Here is a 17,922-nt window from a genome sequence, read left to right as displayed (position 1 = left end):
CAGGGAAGCTGCTGCACGCCTACTCCGCTGCATGGCATATCAGGGCCCTCCCTCGAAGCTAGGCCTCACTTTGAGTTTCCCTTTAGCTAGAGAACAGGACAGGATGAGCTCTGAGTCAGAAACTGGAATACGTGTTTCTTCGTGAAACCTCTTTTTCCCTCTCACAGCCATGCCTGTCGTGAGTATAAGCCCGACAGCAACAGTGTTTTTCAGTTAGCTTCTAGCTTCTAGGCGCTTATAAAAGGAGCTTTCATGATGGGACAGCAAGGCTAGCCCCATCAGGTCCTGTTTCCAGACTGACACACTGCACAAGTAGCTGTGGTTTCTAAGAGGTCAAAAGAGACCTAGCTACCTGCTTGGCTCTTCCCAGAATCAATTTTTCTGCACAGGGTGTTGTACGTGTAGTGAAGTGCCTAGACAGTAGACTGCCCTAGGTCTCTACGAGCCCTGTGCATGTCGCGAAGCCTGAAGTGTTACACAGACCACTGTGCTTTAGTGGAAGTTGGAATGCAAGCCGTCTTTCTCCTTGAGATAGGGTAACTTCAGGTATGAGGTCCTCGAAGGACTTCAAAGCAGAGAGTTTTACTCAGTACAGCTCAGAATCGGGTGAGGAGGCAGACTTCCATGGTTTGCTGGCCTCGCTAGAGCCGTGTTCCTGAGGCTGATGGTGAGCTGAGGAAATCTGGGTTTCCCAAGAAAGAGTGCAGTTTGTTATCTTTCACTCGGCCTAAAAAGGGGCACACTGAAGGGCCTACGGGTCTGAGTGTGGCCCAGCAAGCCCAGGGGAGTCCTGGGGTACTCAGAGTTCTTGTACGGATACGAGTACTGACATGAGTGGGCCTGGAGTCCTGAGAAGAGTAGTACCTTTAAACTAATGCAGAACTGCGACTAAGGCCTCAAGGAAAATGCTGCACCACCACCCTTCTGGAGGGCAAATCAGAGCCTTAGGTCGAGGGTAGGGCGCACGCTGAGATTCCCCTTCGCTCTAGTGCAATGCAGGATATGCTCCCCACCAGGGCCTGGAAGCAGCACCCTCTTTCTTTCGAGAAAACTCATTTTCTTCCAGAGCCATGCCTGGAGTGAGGACAAGTCCGACAACCACAGTGTTTTTCAGGTAGCTTCAAGGCCGCATGAATGGAGCTTTCAAGACGGGAAAGCAAGGCTTGTCTCCTAAGGCCGCCATTTCCAGGCTGACACGCAGAAGAAGCATCTGTGGTTTCTAACAGGTCAAAGGAGACCTAGCTCCTCACTGGGTCCTTGGAGAATCCAGTTTTCTATGCAGGGTGTTCTGCGTGTAGCGAACTGCCTCAATGAAAGGATTCCCTAGGTGTCCTGGGCTCCTGGGCATCTTCCACAAGCCTGCGGCGTTACACCAGAAAGTGTGCTCTAGTTGCACTTGGACCACAAGCCGACTTTCTCCTAGAGGTTGGTTGACTTCAGCTAGGAGCTGGTAGAAGGAATTGTAAGCAAAGAGTTTTCCTCAGGACAGCTCGGACTACTGTAAGCAGGCAGACTTGCATGGCATGCTGCACCTACTACAACCGTGTTCCTGAGGCTGTTGGTGAGCTGAGGAAATCGAGCTCCCCCGAGGGAGCGTGCATCATGCTGCCCTTCACTCGGCACAGACACGGGTACTCCGAAGGGTCTACGTGTCTGAATGTTGATCTCCAACTCAGGAGAGCCTGGGGGGTACTCAGTGTCTTTGTACGGAAACGGGTTCAGACGCAATGGAGCAGGAGTCCTGAGAAGATTAGTACCGTTACACTAAGGCAGAAGTGCGACTAAGGCCTCATGGAAGCTGCGCACTCCTACCCTGCTGCCTGGCGTATCAGGGCCCTCCTTCGAAGCTAGGCCTCACTTTGAGATTCCCTTTAGCTAGAGAACAGGACAGGATGAGCTCTGACCGAGAAACTGGGATACCCTGTTTCTTCGTGAAACCGTTCTTTCCCTCTCACAGCCATGCCTGCCGTGAGTATAAGGCTGACAACCAGTGTTTTTAAGGGAGCTTCAAGGGGCATAAGAGGAGCTTTCAAAGTGGGAAAACAAGGCCAGTCCCATCAGGCACCATCTCCAGGTTGACACGCAGCGTAAGTGTCTCTGGCTTCTGGCAGGTCAAAAGAGACCTAGCTACCTCCCTGGCTCTTCCCTGATTCAACTTTTCTACCTAAGGTGCTCTGCGTGTAGCGAACTGCTTAGATGAAAGACTGCCCTAGGACTCCTAGGGTCCTGTGCCTCTCCCAACATTCTGAAGTGTCACACACAAAACTGTGCTGTAGTGGAAGTTGCAGTGCAAGCTGCCTTTCTCCTTGAGATACGGTGACTTCAGGTATGAGGTCCTAGAAGGACTTGTAAGCAGAGAGTTTTTCTCAGTACCGCTCAGACTAGGGCAACTAGGACGACTTCCATGGTATGCTGGACTTGCTAGGACCGTGTTCATGAAGCCGTTGGTGAGCTGGGGATACCTAGCTCGCCCAAGGAAGAGGGCAGCGTGTGACTCTTCACTCGACCTACGCAGGGCCACCCTGAATGGCCTACGGGTCTGAGTGTGGCCCAGCAAGCCCAGGGGAGCCTGGGGGTACTCAGGGTCCTTGTACGGAAACGAGTGCTGCCGCGAGGGGTCTATGAGTCCTGAAAAGCTTACTAGCGTTCAACTAAAGCAGAAGAGCGGCTAAGGCCTCAGGGAAGCTGCTGCACGCCTACTCCGCTGCATGGCATATCAGGGCCCTCCCTCGAAGCTAGGCCTCACTTTGAGTTTCCCTTTAGCTAGAGAACAGGACAGGATGAGCTCTGAGTCAGAAACTGGAATACGTGTTTCTTCGTGAAACCTCTTTTTCCCTCTCACAGCCATGCCTGTCGTGAGTATAAGCCCGACAGCAACAGGGTTTTTCAGTTAGCTTCTAGCTTCTAGGCGCATAAAAGGAGCTTTCATGATGGGACAGCAAGGCTAGCCCCATCAGGTCCTGTTTCCAGACTGACACACTGCACAAGTAGCTGTGGTTTCTAAGAGGTCAAAAGAGACCTAGCTACCTGCTTGGCTCTTCCCAGAATCAATTTTTCTGCACAGGGTGTTGTACGTGTAGTGAAGTGCCTAGACAGTAGACTGCCCTAGGTCTCTACGAGCCCTGTGCATGTCGCAAAGCCTGAAGTGTTACACAGACCACTGTGCTTTAGTGGAAGTTGGAATGCAAGCCGTCTTTCTCCTTGAGATATGGTGACTTCAGATATGAGGTCTTCGAAGGACTTCAAAGCAGAGAGTTTTACTCAGTACAGCTCAGAATCGGGTGAGGAGGCAGACTTCCATGGTTTGCTGGCCTCGCTAGAGCCGTGTTCCTGAGGCTGATGGTGAGCTGAGGAAATCTGGCGTTCCCAAGAAAGAGTGCAGTTTGTTATCTTTCACTCGGCCTAAAAAGGGGCACACTGAAGGGCCTACGGGTCTGAGTGTGGCCCAGCAAGCCCAGGGGAGTCCTGGGGTACTCAGAGTTCTTGTACGGAAATGGGTACTGACATGAGTGGGCCTGGAGTCCTGAGAAGAGTAGTACCTTTAAACTAATGCAGAACTGCGACTAAGGCCTCAAGGAAAATGCTGCACCACTACCCTTCTGGAGGGCAAATCAGAACCTTAGGTCGAGGGTAGGGCGCACGCTGAGATTCCCCTTCGCTCTAGTGCAATGCAGGATATGCTCCCCACCAGGGCCTGGAAGCAGCACCCTCTTTCTTTCGAGAAAACTCATTTTCTTCCAGAGCCATGCCTGGAGTGAGGACAAGTCCGACAACCACAGTGTTTTTCAGGTAGCTTCAAGGCCGCATGAATGGAGCTTTCAAGACGGGAAAGAAAGGCTTGTCTCCTAAGGCCGCCATTTCCAGGCTGACACGCAGAAGAAGCATCTGTGGTTTCTATCAGGTCAAAAGAGACCTAGCTCCTCACTGGGTCCTTGGAGAATCCACTTTTCTATGCAGGGTGTTCTGCGTGTAGCGAACTGCCTCAATGAAAGAATTCCCTAGGTGTCCTGTGCTCCTGGGCATCTTCCACAAGCCTGCGGCGTTACACCAGAAAGTGTGCTCTAGTTGCACTTGGACCACAAGCCGACTTTCTCCTAGAGGTTGGTTGACTTCAGCTAGGAGCTGGTAGAAAGAATTGTAAGCAAAGAGTTTTCCTCAGGACAGCTCGGACTACTGTAAGCAGGCAGACTTGCATGGCATGCTGCACCTACTTCAACCGTGTTCCTGAGGCTGTTGGTGAGCTGAGGAAATCGAGCTCCCCCGAGGGAGCGTGCATCATGCTGCCCTTCACTCGGCACAGACACGGGTACTCCGAAGGGTCTAAGTGTCTGAATGTTGATCTCCAAATCAGGAGAGCCTGGGGGGAACTCAGTGTCTTTGTACGGAAACGGGTTCAGACGCAATGGAGCAGGAGTCCTGAGAAGATTAGTACCGTTACACTAAGGCAGAAGTGCGACTAAAGCCTCATGGAAGCTGCGCACTCCTACCCTGCTGCCTGGCGTATCAGGGCCCTCCTTCGAAGCTAGGCCTCACTTTGAGATTCCCTTTAGCTATAGAACAGGACAGTATGAGCTCTGACCGAGAAACTGGGATACCCTGTTTCTTCGTGAAACCGTTCTTTCCCTCTCACAGCCATGCCTGCCGTGAGTATAAGGCTGACAACCACAGTGTTTTTAAGGGAGCTTCAAGGCGCATAAGAGGAGCTTTCAAAGTGGGAAAACAAGGCCAGTCCCATCAGGCACCATCTCCAGGTTGACACGCAGCCTAAGTGTCTCTGGCTTCTGGCAGGTCAAAAGAGACCTAGCTACCTCCCTGGCTCTTCCCTGATTCAACTTTTCTACCTAAGGTGCTCTGCGTGTAGCGAACTGCTTAGATGAAAGACTGCCCTAGGACTCCTAGGGTCCTGTGCCTCTCCCAACATTCTGAAGTGTCACACACAAAACTGTGCTGTAGTGGAAGTTGCAGTGCAAGCTGCCTTTCTCCTTGAGATACGGTGACTTCAGGTATGAGGTCCTAGAAGGACTTCAAAGCAGAGAGTTTTACTCAGTACAGCTCAGAATCGGGTGAGGAGGCAGACTTCCATGGTTTCCTGGCCTCGCTAGAGCCGTGTTCCTGAGGCTGATGGTGAGCTGAGGAAATCTGGCGTTCCCAAGAAAGAGTGCAGTTTGTTATCTTTCACTCGGCCTAAAAAGGGGCACACTGAAGGGCCTACGGGTCTGAGTGTGGCCCAGCAAGCCCAGGGGAGTCCTGGGGTACTCAGAGTTCTTGTACGGAAATGGGTACTGACATGAGTGGGCCTGGAGTCCTGAGAAGAGTAGTACCTTTAAACTAATGCAGAACTGCGACTAAGGCCTCAAGGAAAATGCTGCACCACTACCCTTCTGGAGGGCAAATCAGAGCCTTAGGTCGAGGGTAGGGCGCACGCTGAGATTCCCCTTCGCTCTAGTGCAATGCAGGATATGCTCCCCACCAGGGCCTGGAAGCAGCACCCTCTTTCTTTCGAGAAAACTCATTTTCTTCCAGAGCCATGCCTGGAGTGAGGACAAGTCCGACAACCACAGTGTTTTTCAGGTAGCTTCAAGGCCGCATGAATGGAGCTTTCAAGACGGGAAAGCAAGGCTTGTCTCCTAAGGCCGCCATTTCCTGGCTGACAGGCAGAAGAAGCATCTGTGGTTTCTAACAGGTCAAAAGAGACCTAGCTCCTCACTGGGTCCTTGGAGAATCCACTTTTCTATGCAGGGTGTTCTGCGTGTACCGAACTGCCTCAATGAAAGAATTCCCTAGGTGTCCTGTGCTCCTGGGCATCTTCCACAAGCCTGCGGCGTTACACCAGAAAGTGTGCTCTAGTTGCACTTGGACCACAAGCCGACTTTCTCCTAGAGGTTGGTTGACTTCAGCTAGGATCTGGGAGAAAGAATTGTAAGCAAAGAGTTTTCCTCAGGACAGCTCGGACTACTGTAAGCAGGCAGACTTGCATGGCATGCTGCACCTACTTCAACCGTGTTCCTGAGGCTGTTGGTGAGCTGAGGAAATCGAGCTCCCCCGAGGGAGCGTGCATCATGCTGCCCTTCACTCGGCACAGACACGGGTACTCCGAAGGGTCTAAGTGTCTGAATGTTGATCTCCAAATCAGGAGAGCCTGGGGGGAACTCAGTGTCTTTGTACGGAAACGGGTTCAGACGCAATGGAGCAGGAGTCCTGAGAAGATTAGTACCGTTACACTAAGGCAGAAGTGCGACTAAAGCCTCATGGAAGCTGCGCACTCCTACCCTGCTGCCTGGCGTATCAGGGCCCTCCTTCGAAGCTAGGCCTCACTTTGAGATTCCCTTTAGCTATAGAACAGGACAGTATGAGCTCTGACCGAGAAACTGGGATACCCTGTTTCTTCGTGAAACCGTTCTTTCCCTCTCACAGCCATGCCTGCCGTGAGTATAAGGCTGACAACCACAGTGTTTTTAAGGGAGCTTCAAGGCGCATAAGAGGAGCTTTCAAAGTGGGAAAACAAGGCCAGTCCCATCAGGCACCATCTCCAGGTTGACACGCAGCCTAAGTGTCTCTGGCTTCTGGCAGGTCAAAAGAGACCTAGCTACCTCCCTGGCTCTTCCCTGATTCAACTTTTCTACCTAAGGTGCTCTGCGTGTAGCGAACTGCTTAGATGAAAGACTGCCCTAGGACTCCTAGGGTCCTGTGCCTCTCCCAACATTCTGAAGTGTCACACACAAAACTGTGCTGTAGTGGAAGTTGCAGTGCAAGCTGCCTTTCTCCTTGAGATACGGTGACTTCAGGTATGAGGTCCTAGAAGGACTTGTAAGCAGAGAGTTTTTCTCAGTACCGCTCAGACTAGGGCAACTAGGACGACTTCCATGGTATGCTGGACTTGCTAGGACCGTGTTCATGAAGCCGTTGGTGAGCTGGGGATATCTAGCTCGCCCAAGGAAGAGGGCAGCGTGTGACTCTTCACTCGACCTACGCAGGGCCACCCTGAATGGCCTACGGGTCTGAGTGTGGCCCAGCAAGCCCAGGGGAGCCTGGGGGTACTCAGGGTCCTTGTACGGAAACGAGTGCTGCCGCGAGGGGTCTACGAGTCCTGAAAAGCTTAGTAGCGTTCAACTAAAGCAGAAGAGCGGCTAAGGCCTCAGGGAAGCTGCTGCACGCCTACTCCGCTGCATGGCATATCAGGGCCCTCCCTCGAAGCTAGGCCTCACTTTGAGTTTCCCTTTAGCTAGAGAACAGGACAGGATGAGCCCTGAGTCAGAAACTGGAATACGTGTTTCTTCGTGAAACCTCTTTTTCCCTCTCACAGCCATGCCTGTCGTGAGTATAAGCCCGACAGCAACAGTGTTTTTCAGTTAGCTTCTAGCTTCTAGGCGCTTATAAAAGGAGCTTTCATGATGGGACAGCAAGGCTAGCCCCATCAGGTCCTGTTTCCAGACTGACACACTGCACAAGTAGCTGTGGTTTCTAAGAGGTCAAAAGAGACCTAGCTACCTGCTTGGCTCTTCCCAGAATCAATTTTTCTGCACAGGGTGTTGTACGTGTAGTGAAGTGCCTAGACAGTAGACTGCCCTAGGTCTCTACGAGCCCTGTGCATGTCGCAAAGCCTGAAGTGTTACACAGACCACTGTGCTTTAGTGGAAGTTGGAATGCAAGCCGTCTTTCTCCTTGAGATAGGGTAACTTCAGGTATGAGGTCCTCGAAGGACTTCAAAGCAGAGAGTTTTACTCAGTACAGCTCAGAATCGGGTGAGGAGGCAGACTTCCATGGTTTGCTGGCCTCGCTAGAGCCGTGTTCCTGAGGCTGATGGTGAGCTGAGGAAATCTGGCTTTCCCAAGAAAGAGTGCAGTTTGTTATCTTTCACTCGGCCTAAAAAGGGGCACACTGAAGGGCCTACGGGTCTGAGTGTGGCCCAGCAAGCCCAGGGGAGTCCTGGGGTACTCAGAGTTCTTGTACGGAAATGGGTACTGACATGAGTGGGCCTGGAGTCCTGAGAAGAGTAGTACCTTTAAACTAATGCAGAACTGCGACTAAGGCCTCAAGGAAAATGCTGCACCACTACCCTTCTGGAGGGCAAATCAGAGCCTTAGGTCGAGGGTAGGGCGCACGCTGAGATTCCCCTTCGCTCTAGTGCAATGCAGGATATGCTCCCCACCAGGGCCTGGAAGCACCCTCTTTCTTTCGAGAAAACTCATTTTCTTCCAGAGCCATGCCTGGAGTGAGGACAAGTGCGACAACCACAGTGTTTTTCAGGTAGCTTCAAGGCCGCATGAATGGAGCTTTCAAGACGGGAAAGCAAGGCTTCTCTCCTAAGACCGCCATTTCCTGGCTGACACGCAGAAGAAGCATCTGTGGTTTCTAACAGGTCAAAAGAGACCTAGCTCCTCACTGGGTCCTTGGAGAATCCACTTTTCTATGCAGGGTGTTCTGCGTGTAGCGAACTGCCTCAATGAAAGGATTCCCTAGGTGTCCTGGGCTCCTGGGCATCTTCCACAAGCCTCTGGCGTTACACCAGAAAGTGTGCTCTAGTTGCACTTGGACCACAAGCCGACTTTCTCCTAGAGGTTGGTTGACTTCAGCTAGGAGCTGGTAGAAGGAATTGTAAGCAAAGAGTTTTCCTCAGGACAGCTCGGACTACTGTAAGCAGGCAGACTTGCATGCCATGCTGCACCTACTACAACCGTGTTCCTGAGGCTGTTGGTGAGCTGAGGAAATCGAGCTCCCCCGAGGGAGCGTGCATCATGCTGCCCTTCACTCGGCACAGACACGGGTACTCCGAAGGGTCTACGTGTCTGAATGTTGATCTCCAACTCAGGAGAGCCTGGGGGGTACTCAGTGTCTTTGTACGGAAACGGGTTCAGACGCAATGGAGCAGGAGTCCTGAGAAGATTAGTACCGTTACACTAAGGCAGAAGTGCGACTAAGGCCTCATGGAAGCTGCGCACTCCTACCCTGCTGCCTGGCGTATCAGGGCCCTCCTTCGAAGCTAGGCCTCACTTTGAGATTCCCTTTAGCTAGAGAACAGGACAGGATGAGCTCTGACCGAGAAACTGGGATACCCTGTTTCTTCGTGAAACCGTTCTTTCCCTCTCACAGCCATGCCTGCCGTGAGTATAAGGCTGACAACCACAGTGTTTTTAAGGGAGCTTCAAGGCGCATAAGAGGAGCTTTCAAAGTGGGAAAACAAGGCCAGTCCCATCAGGCACCATCTCCAGGTTGACACGCAGCGTAAGTGTCTCTGGCTTCTGGCAGGTCAAAAGAGACCTAGCTACCTCCCTGGCTCTTCCCTGATTCAACTTTTCTACCTAAGGTGCTCTGCGTGTAGCGAACTGCTTAGATGAAAGACTGCCCTAGGACTCCTAGGGTCCTGTGCCTCTCCCAACATTCTGAAGTGTCACACACAAAACTGTGCTGTAGTGGAAGTTGCAGTGCAAGCTGCCTTTCTCCTTGAGATACGGTGACTTCAGGTATGAGGTCCTAGAAGGACTTGTAAGCAGAGAGTTTTTCTCAGTACCGCTCAGACTAGGGCAACTAGGACGACTTCCATGGTATGCTGGACTTGCTAGGACCGTGTTCATGAAGCCGTTGGTGAGCTGGGGATATCTAGCTCGCCCAAGGAAGAGGGCAGCGTGTGACGCTTCACTCGACCTACGCAGGGCCACCCTGAATGGCCTACGGGTCTGAGTGTGGCCCAGCAAGCCCAGGGGAGCCTGGGGGTACTCAGGGTCCTTGTACGGAAACGAGTGCTGCCGCGAGGGGTCTACGAGTCCTGAAAAGCTTACTAGCGTTCAACTAAAGCAGAAGAGCGGCTAAGGCCTCAGGGAAGCTGCTGCACGCCTACTCCGCTGCATGGCATATCAGGGCCCTCCCTCGAAGCTAGGCCTCACTTTGAGTTTCCCTTTAGCTAGAGAACAGGACAGGATGAGCTCTGAGTCAGAAACTGGAATACGTGTTTCTTCGTGAAACCTCTTTTTCCCTCTCACAGCCATGCCTGTCGTGAGTATAAGCCCGACAGCAACAGTGTTTTTCAGTTAGCTTCTAGCTTCTAGGCGCATAAAAGGAGCTTTCATGATGGGACAGCAAGGCTAGCCCCATCAGGTCCTGTTTCCAGACTGACACATTGCACAAGTAGCTGTGGTTTCTAAGAGGTCAAAAGAGACCTAGCTACCTGCTTGGCTCTTCCCAGAATCAATTTTTCTGCACAGGGTGTTGTACGTGTAGTGAAGTGCCTAGACAGTAGACTGCCCTAGGTCTCTACGAGCCCTGTGCATGTCCCAAAGCCTGAAGTGTTACACAGACCACTGTGCTTTAGTGGAAGTTGGAATGCAAGCCGTCTTTCTCCTTGAGATACGGTGACTTCAGATATGAGGTCTTCGAAGGACTTCAAAGCAGAGAGTTTTACTCAGTACAGCTCAGAATCGGGTGAGGAGGCAGACTTCCATGCTTTGCTGGCCTCGCTAGAGCCGTGTTCCTGAGGATGATGGTGAGCTGAGGAAATCGAGCTCCCTCGAGGGAGCGTGCATCATGCTGCCCTTCACTCGGCACAGACACGGGTACTCCGAAGGGTCTACGTGTCTGAATGTTGATCTCCAACTCAGGAGAGCCTGGGGGGTACTCAGTGTCTATGTACGGAAACGGGTTCAGACGCAATGGACCTGGAGTCCTGAGAAGATTAGTACCGTTACACTAATGCAGAAGTTCGACTAAGGCCTCATGGAAGCTGCGCACTCCTACCCTGCTGCCTGGCATATCAGGGCCCTCCTTGGAAGCTAGGCCTCACTTTGAGATTCCCTTTAGCTATAGAACAGGACAGGATGAGCTCTGACCGAGAAACTGGGATACCCTGTTTCTTCGTGAAACCGTTCTTTCCCTCTCATAGCCATGCCTGCCGTGAGTATAAGGCTGACAACCAGTGTTTTTAAGGGAGCTTCAAGGGGCATAAGAGGAGCTTTCAAAGTGGGAAAACAAGGCCAGTCCCATCAGGCACCATCTCCAGGTTGACACGCAGCGTAAGTGTCTCTGGCTTCTGGCAGGTCAAAAGAGACCTAGCTACCTCCCTGGCTCTTCCCTTATTCAACTTTTCTACCTAAGGTGCTCTGCGTGTAGCGAACTGCTTAGATGAAAGACTGCCCTAGGACTCCTAGGGTCCTGTGCCTCTCCCAACATTCTGAAGTGTCACACACAAAACTGTGCTGTACTGGAAGTTGCAGTACAAGCTGCCTTTCTCCTTGAGATACGGTGACTTCAGGTATGAGGTCCTAGAAGGACTTGTAAGCAGAGAGTTTTTCTCAGTACTGCTCAGACTAGGGCAACTAGGACGACTTCCATGGTATGCTGGACTTGCTAGGACCGTGTTCATGAACCCGTTGGTGAGCTGGGGATATCTAGCTCGCCCAAGGAAGAGGGCAGCGTGTGACTCTTCACTCGACCTACGCAGGGCCACCCTGAATGGCCTACGGGTCTGAGTGTGGCCCAGCAAGCCCAGAGGAGCCTGGGGGTACTCAGGGTCCTTGTACGGAAACGAGTGCTGCCGCGAGGGGTCTACGAGTCCTGAAAAGCTTACTAGCGTTCAACTAAAGCAGAAGAGCGGCTAAGGCCTCAGGGAAGCTGCTGCACGCCTACTTCGCCTCATGGCATATCAGGGCCCTCCCTCGAAGCTAGGCCTCACTTTGAGTTTCCCTTTAGCTAGAGAACAGGACAGGATGAGCTCTGAGTCAGAAACTGGAATACGTGTTTCTTCGTGAAACCTCTTTTTCCATCTGACAGCCATGCCTGTCGTGAGTATAAGCCCGACAGCAGCAGTGTTTTTCAGTTAGCTTCTAGCTTCTAGGCGCATAAAAGGAGCTTTCATGATGGGACAGCAAGGCTAGCCCCATCAGGTCCTGTTTCCAGTCTGACACACTGCACAAGTAGCTGTGGATTCTAAGAGGTGAAAAGAGACCTAGCTACCTGCTTGGCTCTTCCCAGAATCAATTTTTCTGCACAGGGTGTTGTACGTGTAGTGAAGTGCCTAGACAGTAGACTGCCCTAGGTCTCTACGAGCCCTGTGCATGTCGCAAAGCCTGAAGTGTTACACAGACCACTGTGCTTTAGTGGAAGTTGGAATGCAAGCCGTCTTTCTCCTTGAGATACGGTGACTTCAGATATGAGGTCTTCGAAGGACTTCAAAGCAGAGAGTTTTACTCAGTACAGCTCAGAATCGGGTGAGGAGGCAGACTTCCATGGTTTGCTGGCCTCGCTAGAGCCGTGTTCCTGAGGATGATGGTGAGCTGAGGAAATCGAGCTCCCTCGAGGGAACGTGCATCATGCTGCCCTTCACTCGGCACAGACACGGGTACTCCGAAGGGTCTACGTGTCTGAATGTTGATCTCCAACTCAGGAGAGCCTGGGGGGTACTCAGTGTCTATGTACGGAAACGGGTTCAGACGCAATGGAACTGGAGTCCTGAGAAGATTAGTACCGTTACACTAATGCAGAAGTTCGACTAAGGCCTCATGGAAGCTGCGCACTCCTACCCTGCTGCCTGGCATATCAGGGCCCTCCTTGGAAGCTAGGCCTCACTTTGAGATTCCCTTTAGCTATAGAACAGGACAGGATGAGCTCTGACCGAGAAACTGGGATACCCTGTTTCTTCGTGAAACCGTTCTTTCCCTCTCATAGCCATGCTTGCCGTGAGTATAAGGCTGACAACCAGTGTTTTTAAGGGAGCTTCAAGGGGCATAAGAGGAGCTTTCAAAGTGGGAAAACAAGGCCAGTCCCATCAGGCACCATCTCCAGGTTGACACGCAGCGTAAGTGTCTCTGGCTTCTGGCAGGTCAATAGAGACCTAGCTACCTCCCTGGCTCTTCCCTTATTCAACTTTTCTACCTAAGGTGCTCTGCGTGTAGCGAACTGCTTAGATGAAAGACTGCCCTAGGACTCCTAGGGTCCTGTGCCTCTCCCAACATTCTGAAGTGTCACACACGAAACTGTGCTGTAGTGGAAGTTGCAGTGCAAGCTGCCTTTCTCCTTGAGATACGGTGACTTCAGGTATGAGGTCCTAGAAGGACTTGTAAGCAGAGAGTTTTTCTCAGTACTGCTCAGACTAGGGCAACTAGGACGACTTCCATGGTATGCTGGACTTGCTAGGACCGTGTTCATGAAGCCGTTGGTGAGCTGGGGATATCTAGCTCGCCCAAGGAAGAGGGCAGCGTGTGACTCTTCACTCGACCTACGCAGGGCCACCCTGAATGGCCTACGGGTGTGAGTGTGGCCCAGCAAGCCCAGGGGAGCCTGGGGGTACTCAGGGTCCTTGTACGGAAACGAGTGCTGCCGCGAGGGGTCTACGAGTCCTGAAAAGCTTAGTAGCGTTCAACTAAAGCAGAAGAGCGGCTAAGGCCTCAGGGAAGCTGCTGCACGCCTACTCCGCTGCATGGCATATCAGGGCCCTCCCTCGAAGCTAGGCCTCACTTTGAGTTTCCCTTTAGCTAGAGAACAGGACAGGATGAGCTCTGAGTCAGAAACTGGAATACGTGTTTCTTCGTGAAACCTCTTTTTCCCTCTCACAGCCATGCCTGTCGTGAGTATAAGCCCGACAGCAACAGTGTTTTTCAGTTAGCTTCTAGCTTCTAGGCGCATAAAAGGAGCTTTCATGATGGGACAGCAAGGCTAGCCCCATCAGGTCCTGTTTCCAGACTGACACATTGCACAAGTAGCTGTGGTTTCTAAGAGGTCAAAAGAGACCTAGCTACCTGCTTGGCTCTTCCCAGAATCAATTTTTCTGCACAGGGTGTTGTACGTGTAGTGAAGTGCCTAGACAGTAGACTGCCCTAGGTCTCTACGAGCCCTGTGCATGTCCCAAAGCCTGAAGTGTTACACAGACCACTGTGCTTTAGTGGAAGTTGGAATGCAAGCCGTCTTTCTCCTTGAGATACGGTGACTTCAGATATGAGGTCTTCGAAGGACTTCAAAGCAGAGAGTTTTACTCAGTACAGCTCAGAATCGGGTGAGGAGGCAGACTTCCATGCTTTGCTGGCCTCGCTAGAGCCGTGTTCCTGAGGATGATGGTGAGCTGAGGAAATCGAGCTCCCTCGAGGGAGCGTGCATCATGCTGCCCTTCACTCGGCACAGACACGGGTACTCCGAAGGGTCTACGTGTCTGAATGTTGATCTCCAACTCAGGAGAGCCTGGGGGGTACTCAGTGTCTATGTACGGAAACGGGTTCAGACGCAATGGAACTGGAGTCCTGAGAAGATTAGTACCGTTACACTAATGCAGAAGTTCGACTAAGGCCTCATGGAAGCTGCGCACTCCTACCCTGCTGCCTGGCATATCAGGGCCCTCCTTGGAAGCTAGGCCTCACTTTGAGATTCCCTTTAGCTATAGAACAGGACAGGATGAGCTCTGACCGAGAAACTGGGATACCCTGTTTCTTCGTGAAACCGTTCTTTCCCTCTCATAGCCATGCCTGCCGTGAGTATAAGGCTGACAACCAGTGTTTTTAAGGGAGCTTCAAGGGGCATAAGAGGAGCTTTCAAAGTGGGAAATTAAGGCCAGTCCCATCAGGCACCATCTCCAGGTTGACACGCAGCGTAAGTGTCTCTGGCTTCTGGCAGGTCAAAAGAGACCTAGCTACCTCCCTGGCTCTTCCCTTATTCAACTTTTCTACCTAAGGTGCTCTGCGTGTAGCGAACTGCTTAGATGAAAGACTGCCCTAGGACTCCTAGGGTCCTGTGCCTCTCCCAACATTCTGAAGTGTCACACACAAAACTGTGCTGTAGTGGAAGTTGCAGTGCAAGCTGCCTTTCTCCTTGAGATACGGTGACTTCAGGTATGAGGTCCTAGAAGGACTTGTAAGCAGAGAGTTTTTCTCAGTACTGCTCAGACTAGGGCAACTAGGACGACTTCCATGGTATGCTGGACTTGCTAGGACCGTGTTCATGAAGCCGTTGGTGAGCTGGGGATATCTAGCTCGCCCAAGGAAGAGGGCAGCGTGTGACTCTTCACTCGACCTACGCAGGGCCACCCTGAATGGCCTACGGGTCTGAGTGTGGCCCAGCAAGCCCAGGGGAGCCTGGGGGTACTCAGGGTCCTTGTACGGAAACGAGTGCTGCCGCGAGGGGTCTACGAGTCCTGAAAAGCTTACTAGCGTTCACGTAAAGCAGAAGAGCGGCTAAGGCCTCAGGGAAGCTGCTGCACGCCTACTCCGCTGCATGGCATATCAGGGCCCTCCCTCGAAGCTAGGCCTCACTTTGAGTTTCCCTTTAGCTAGAGAACAGGACAGGATGAGCTCTGAGTCAGAAACTGGAATACGTGTTTCTTCGTGAAACCTCTTTTTCCCTCTCACAGCCATGCCTGTCGTGAGTATAAGCCCGACAGCAACAGGGTTTTTCAGTTAGCTTCTAGCTTCTAGGCGCATAAAAGGAGCTTTCATGATGGGACAGCAAGGCTAGCCCCATCAGGTCCTGTTTCCAGACTGACACACTGCACAAGTAGCTGTGGTTTCTAAGAGGTCAAAAGAGACCTAGCTACCTGCTTGGCTCTTCCCAGAATCAATTTTTCTGCACAGGGTGTTGTACGTGTAGTGAAGTGCCTAGACAGTAGACTGCCCTAGGTCTCTACGAGCCCTGTGCATGTCGCAAAGCCTGAAGTGTTACACAGACCACTGTGCTTTAGTGGAAGTTGGAATGCAAGCCGTCTTTCTCCTTGAGATATGGTGACTTCAGATATGAGGTCTTCGAAGGACTTCAAAGCAGAGAGTTTTACTCAGTACAGCTCAGAATCGGGTGAGGAGGCAGACTTCCATGGTTTGCTGGCCTCGCTAGAGCCGTGTTCCTGAGGCTGATGGTGAGCTGAGGAAATCTGGCGTTCCCAAGAAAGAGTGCAGTTTGTTATCTTTCACTCGGCCTAAAAAGGGGCACACTGAACGGCCTACGGGTCTGAGTGTGGCCCAGCAAGCCCAGGGGAGTCCTGGGGTACTCAGAGTTCTTGTACGGAAATGGGTACTGACATGAGTGGGCCTGGAGTCCTGAGAAGAGTAGTACCTTTAAACTAATGCAGAACTGCGACTAAGGCCTCAAGGAAAATGCTGCACCACTACCCTTCTGGAGGGCAAATCAGAGCCTTAGGTCGAGGGTAGGGCGCACGCTGAGATTCCCCTTCGCTCTAGTGCAATGCAGGATATGCTCCCCACCAGGGCCTGGAAGCAGCACCCTCTTTCTTTCGAGAAAACTCATTTTCTTCCAGAGCCATGCCTGGAGTGAGGACAAGTCCGACAACCACAGTGTTTTTCAGGTAGCTTCAAGGCCGCATGAATGGAGCTTTCAAGACGGGAAAGAAAGGCTTGTCTCCTAAGGCCGCCATTTCCAGGCTGACACGCAGAAGAAGCATCTGTGGTTTCTATCAGGTCAAAAGAGACCTAGCTCCTCACTGGGTCCTTGGAGAATCCACTTTTCTATGCAGGGTGTTCTGCGTGTAGCGAACTGCCTCAATGAAAGGATTCCCTAGGTGTCCTGTGCTCCTGGGCATCTTCCACAAGCCTGCGGCTTTACACCAGAAAGTGTGCTCTAGTTGCAATTGGACCACAAGCCGACTTTCTCCTAGAGGTTGGTTGACTTCAGCTAGGAGCTGGTAGAAAGAATTGTAAGCAAAGAGTTTTCCTCAGGACAGCTCGGACTACTGTAAGCAGGCAGACTTGCATGGCATGCTGCACCTACTTCAACCGTGTTCCTGAGGCTGTTGGTGAGCTGAGGAAATCGAGCTCCCCCGAGGGAGCGTGCATCATGCTGCCCTTCACTCGGCACAGACACGGGTACTCCGAAGGGTCTAAGTGTCTGAATGTTGATCTCCAAATCAGGAGAGCCTGGGGGGAACTCAGTGTCTTTGTACGGAAACGGGTTCAGACGCAATGGAGCAGGAGTCCTGAGAAGATTAGTACCGTTACACTAAGGCAGAAGTGCGACTAAAGCCTCATGGAAGCTGCACACTCCTACCCTGCTGCCTGGCGTATCAGGGCCCTCCTTCGAAGCTAGGCCTCACTTTGAGATTCCCTTTAGCTATAGAACAGGACAGTATGAGCTCTGACCGAGAAACTGGGATACCCTGTTTCTTCGTGAAACCGTTCTTTCCCTCTCACAGCCATGCCTGCCGTGAGTATAAGGCTGACAACCACAGTGTTTTTAAGGGAGCTTCAAGGCGCATAAGAGGAGCTTTCAAAGTGGGAAAACAAGGCCAGTCCCATCAGGCACCATCTCCAGGTTGACACGCAGCGTAAGTGTCTCTGGCTTCTGGCAGGTCAAAAGAGACCTAGCTACCTCCCTGGCTCTTCCCTGATTCAACTTTTCTACCTAAGGTGCTCTGCGTGTAGCGAACTGCTTAGATGAAAGACTGCCCTAGGACTCCTAGGGTCCTGTGCCTCTCCCAACATTCTGAAGTGTCACACACAAAACTGTGCTGTAGTGGAAGTTGCAGTGCAAGCTGCCTTTCTCCTTGAGATACGGTGACTTCAGGTATGAGGTCCTAGAAGGACTTGTAAGCAGAGAGTTTTTCTCAGTACCGCTCAGACTAGGGCAACTAGGACGACTTCCATGGTATGCTGGACTTGCTAGGACCGTGTTCATGAAGCCGTTGGTGAGCTGGGGATATCTAGCTCGCCCAAGGAAGAGGGCAGCGTGTGACGCTTCACTCGACCTACGCAGGGCCACCCTGAATGGCCTACGGGTCTGAGTGTGGCCCAGCAAGCCCAGGGGAGCCTGGGGGTACTCAGGGTCCTTGTACGGAAACGAGTGCTGCCGCGAGGGGTCTACGAGTCCTGAAAAGCTTACTAGCGTTCAACTAAAGCAGAAGAGCGGCTAAGGCCTCAGGGAAGCTGCTGCACGCCTACTCCGCTGCATGGCATATCAGGGCCCTCCCTCGAAGCTAGGCCTCACTTTGAGTTTCCCTTTAGCTAG

Source organism: Eschrichtius robustus, chromosome 10 (genome assembly GCF_028021215.1).
Source record: "Eschrichtius robustus isolate mEscRob2 chromosome 10, mEscRob2.pri, whole genome shotgun sequence".
NCBI classification, from domain to species: domain Eukaryota; kingdom Metazoa; phylum Chordata; class Mammalia; order Artiodactyla; family Eschrichtiidae; genus Eschrichtius; species Eschrichtius robustus.
The sequence above is the reverse complement of the archived record's forward strand: the minus strand, read 5'-3'. Positions refer to the sequence as shown.